Source organism: Pteropus vampyrus, unplaced genomic scaffold (genome assembly GCF_000151845.1).
Source record: "Pteropus vampyrus isolate Shadow unplaced genomic scaffold, Pvam_2.0 Scaffold380, whole genome shotgun sequence".
NCBI lineage: Eukaryota > Metazoa > Chordata > Mammalia > Chiroptera > Pteropodidae > Pteropus > Pteropus vampyrus.
This window is the reverse complement of record NW_011889161.1, coordinates 479,012-484,250: the sequence shown is the minus strand read 5'-3', so window position 1 is coordinate 484,250 and position 5,239 is coordinate 479,012.

Here is a 5,239-nt window from a genome sequence, read left to right as displayed (position 1 = left end):
GTGGGGTCCAGCGCCGTGCCTGGGTCTCGGTCCCCTCCCCCACCCCCCACGGCCGGGGCTCTGCGTGGGGTCCAGTGCTGCCTCCAGTCCCACAGGTGACTGGCGGGTGGGGGTGGCCGGCGCGACGTCCCAGCGTTTCCCTCGTCCACTTTCTCACTGCCCCGTCGGCCGTGTCCCTGCTGCCGGCTCCCGCAGCTGCAGCCTCACGTCTGTTCACGCGCGTCTCGTCCACGCGCCTTCGACAGCTTTCCCGCGTTTGCACACGGTTCATTCACCTTTCCCTTTCTAAGCCTTTAAGGAAATTCGTATTCAAAAGGTGTAGTTTTCAATTTTATGCACTAAATTCACTTAAAAACATTTGTTTTTACACACTACAGAAATTCTAACGTATTTTTAAGTCAAAGAATTCAGAGAGCTTAACAGATTCTGAGTAAACGAGAGGGCGGCCCCGCCCACGCTGGCCTCGGCGCCCGGGCCCCAAGGACGCATGCGAACACCCAGCCAGAGCTGGGGGCGCACCGAGCTGCCAGAGCCTCCAGTGCTGAGGCCAGCTTGCAGGGACCCCGGTGGGGACCGGCCTGTGGCAGAGCCAGCCTCCGCACGCAGTCCCCTGCCCTCTGCAACCGACGCCCAGGTGCAGACTGTCCACCGGCCCGTCCCTCACTCCCCTCCTGCTCCCGCTGGGCTAACGGACTGCTCCCAGTGGCTCCTGCCAGCCTCAAGCCTCCTGTCTGGTTCCGTGGCCTCTGCTGCAGGGATGTCTGGGGACTGCTGCCAAGTGCTTTGGACCTGCCCAGTCTAGAGCATTAGCACACGTGCCACACACGGCTTCGCCCAGCAGACCGTGAGGCCGTTGGGCACAGGCTCACACATACGCCACCTCGCAGCACGACCTCATTTGGAGATGGTGGCATCACAGATGAATCGGCTAAGATGAGGTCACCAGGGTGGGCCCTGACCCAGTGACCGCGGTCCTTAGGACAGGTAGTTAGGACACAGGGAGGACACCATGTGAAGACGGAGGCAGAGATCGGGGTGATGCTTCCATAAGGAACCCCAAGATGGCCAGCGACCCCCAGAAGCCGGGAGATGGGCAGATCCTCTGTCCCAGCCTCAGAGGAAGCGGCTTGCCCACACCTGGACCCTGGGCCTCTCCCCGGACTGAGGGACGCGCCTGCTTGTCTGCCTGTGTGGGGTGTTTGCTTACAGCGGCCCCAGCTACTACAGGGGACGAGCCTCACGGCCTTCTGGAACAAGTGAACGGCCCCTTCTCTGTGGCCCCTGTCGTGGGTGTCAGCTGCTCCAGGTGGGGCTGGGCCCTGCTGTGAGCGGCCCACCCGACCACCGTGGCGCACCTGGCAGGGATGAGGGTCTCTCGTGGAAGCCCCCAGGCCCACATACTGCTGGTGCCTACCTTCCAGGGTGACGGTGAGAGCTGAACGGAGCAAACATTCGCGAACCCCTGGATTCTGCTGAAACGTATCGACGGGAGGCGGGTGAAGAGATGGCGTGAAGCCGTCTCCTGGAAACGGCCCAGCTCCAGCGAGCGAGCTGGTGCACGTCCGTCCGTGGAGAAGATCTCGAAAACATGGTGAGCGGAAGACGCGTTGCAAAAAGACACGTCTGATGAGACGCTCGTTGCATGACGCACGTGTCGTTCAGGGACGGGGCACGTCCAGGGGTGCACGGGAGCATTACCCCCCCTCCAGGCGGGTGGCTTTCCAGGACGCCACCAGAAAGCCACACAGGCCCCAGCTGCCCTGGTGAGGTCTACACTGAGTGGTTATCACTCTCTCCACCTCTGCAGGTGTTGGAGACATTCCCTTAAATCAGCGACGCGTCATGCTGACGATCCCACAGGCTTGGCCTTGTTCCTGGGGTCTGCCGAGACAAGTGACAAGCCAGGTGGTCTGAGCAGCAGTCGGGGGCCATGAGTCCACAATGAAGGTGTCAGCGGGGCCGTGCTTCCCACGAAGGCTCTAGGAGAGGGTCCTTCCTGCCTTTTAGAGACAGTGACTCTTGCTGTCACCTGGCTTGTGGCAGCATCATACAGCCCCTGCCTCTGCAGTCACATGGTCTCCCCTTGTCTGAGTCTCAAACGTCCTTTTGCTTCTCCCTTATAAGGATCTTCTGCTTCACACGTGAGGGCACCCACGTCCACCTGGTCACCCTCAGTGCTCTCCACATCTTAGGGCCTTAACCTCATCACACCTGCAAAGACTTTCCTAACGAGGAACATCCTCAGGTGCCAGGGATCAGGACCTGATGTTGGGCGGGGAGGGCACCATTCAGGCCACCTGCCTCCGTCCTCTCGACAAATTGCACACCCTCAGGTCACCAAACAGAAATCTTCCCCAGGGGGCTACGGCACACTTCCTGTTGGCTTTGCAGTCCTGATGGCCCCTCAGAACCTGGTTTGGAGGGGAGACTGGCTGGGGGCTTCCTGCCACGGCCTAGCAGAGCGAGGTGCTCTGTGGGGCCCCCAGGACGCCCAGGCACAGGACAGCTGGCAGGAAACAGTTGATGACGGAGGAACTGGCCGTCTCCAAAGGCGCGCCCAGCTAAGCCGGGGGCCATCAGTGCCAAGGATGCAGAGAAAGGGGACTGGACCTCAAGAGAAGGCCTTGCCTGGAAGGCCTGCTGCTCCGAGCGTCCACAGATGGTTGGAGGTGCCGGGGACACGGGGGAGGCAGCTCCCACCGCAGTCCAGCCCAAACGCTCATAGATGTGGCAGGACTCACTCCTTGCCCGGGCAGTTGTCGACAGGCACGGGCCCTGCCCACGCACCCGTGGCTGCGATCGGGCGTGGGTAACAAAGACGGGCCTTCGGGGCTGCCGTCTTCAATGCGTCCTGCAGCCAGGCCGAGGGGCCTCCGGGGAGGTTCGTCCCCACCAGCTTCACGGTGTAGCCCCCGAGGCTGGGCACAGGCTGGGGCGGATGGGGTGTGGCTGGCTCTGAGCTTCACACTGACCCTGAGATGGCCCTGTCTGCTCAGTGGTACCCAAGGACCAGCCTATGGAACTGCCACGTTGAAAAAGTGCTAAGTATCAGCTTTGCCACTGCAGACCCGTCGGCGAGTCTCGCAATTACAGGGCCGGAACGTGGCCACGGGAGGGAGCTGTTCTGTCCATCCGCTCAGGGGCTCCCAGGAGCCTGACGGGGAGGAGTAAATATCTCAAGTTCCTCTAAGGTGTTTTCCTTTCTCGAAGTTACATACAGATACAGTCAGATAGTTCTAGGCGGCTTATAATGAGAAAGTTCGGGGCGCCCCAGGCGCCCACTGCTGCAGAGGCAACTGCGTGAACCCCTCCAGCTGGGTCCCACGTGTGTGCCGTGTCTCCCCCCACGCCCGGGCTGCCTCCTCAGGGTGAGGAGTGGTGTCCGTCAGCGTACCTCTGGGGAAGACGCTGTTCGCTTTGCTCGCCTGCCCCTCCCCGTGCGGACATGATCCTGACCCGCTAGCTTTGTGAGTTTGGGGCAGATCGGTATTGGGCCTGCGTGGTTCGGATTAGCGACTCTCGCTCCCAGCTTCGTGTTACGTCCTGTAATCATGTTTAATCACGTTTCTCACGTCGCCTTGCTGTTGCCTCTGCGTGCATTGTTTTCTGGGTACTCACGCAGCCCCACTACCAGGCTGTGACCCTCTCCATGTGTCTGTAGACCCCGATAGTGTTTGCTTCCCCCAGAAGCATCACTCCTGGGTCCCCCGTCTCTCTCTTGCAATCCGTCTGCCCGGCCCTGTTGTTCTGGAATGTCCCTGTCACTCTGGGGGTGCCCCCCCCCCGACCTCGCCGGCTGGGGCCCGTTTCCTCTTCCTTGCTTCACTCCCTCACGTGGGCAGGTGCACCATCCAGTGCTTTCCTCGGCAAGGAGGCCACCTGCCTCGGTGGCGATGTCTGTCTCCCCCCCCACCACTCCACTCTAAAGGGGGCACGTGTTCGCATCGAGGGTTCTGGCCGGCACCCCCTCTTCCCTTCACACATGTTCAGGCTCCACTCCTGTCTCCAGGGCCCACACGGAGTCGAGAAGTCAGAGGCCTGTCTCGTTCCTGAGCCCTCCATGTGGGCTGAGCTCCCCGCCCACCTCCGGAAGCCTTTGCTGGATCTTTTTGTCTCAAGTGACCTAACATTTCATAGCAGCGTCCCCTCTGTGGGCCTCTCCATCCCTTGCACTGGGTACAAGCTGGACCCCCTCAGTCTGCAGAAGCGAGTCTCTTAGTCTGGGAGTTTCTTGAATTATTTCCCTTTTTTCTTTCTGGAGCTATTACTAGTCAAATATTGGAATCCGAGAAACTCAAGGAATCCCAAGCACCAGAAACACAAAGAAAAATACACCGAGATGCATCATGATTTTTCAAACAATACTGAACATCAACTAAGAAGACTCATCCTTCCTGATGTTTAAAACTTGCTACGAAGCCACAAAAATTGGCCCTGGCATAAGGATAAACACTCAGACCGATGGAGCAGAACCGGGGTCCAGAAGTAAACCGTGCATTTATGGCCCACTGACTTTCAACGAGAGCAACGAGGCTGGTCGGGGGGAAGATGGCATCCATCCAGCGAGTGGCTGTCCACGTGGAAAAGAAGGAATCCAGGCCCCGCCTCACGCCACGGATGGACCTAATTCAAAATGGACCTAAGAGCTAAGACTGCAAGACTCTGGGAAGAAAATAGGGCACATTTTCATGACCTTGGATTTGGCAATGAATTCTCAGATACAATTCCAGAAACGAAACGAAAGAAAAAAAAAAAAGCGGATAAATTGGACTTCGTCAAAATTAAAAAACTGTTGTATGCCAGAGTTCATTACCGAGAAAGGGAAGAGACACAGATGGGAGATAATGTCTGCAATCACCATCGCAATAAGGGTCTAGCATCTAAAAGATATGAAAACACCTACAACTGAACAACAAAAAACGACCCAACTTAAAAAAGAGCAAAGCACCTGAATGCATGTGTCTCCAAAGAATGTAAACACACAGCCAACAAGCTCACGAAAGGAAGCCCAGTGTTACTGATCGCTAGGGGAATGCAGATCTAACCTGCGGGATGCCACGTCACACCCGCCACCACGGGGAAGAAAGCCAAAGGACTGGCCAGGACGCAGGTTAGAGCCTTCGTGCATTGCTGGCGGGACTGTGAGACGGTACCACCGCCGTGGAACAGTCTGGCAGGCCCTTAAACGATTAACCAGCGTCATCACGTGGCCCAGCGATCCCAGTCCTGGCTTACGCCC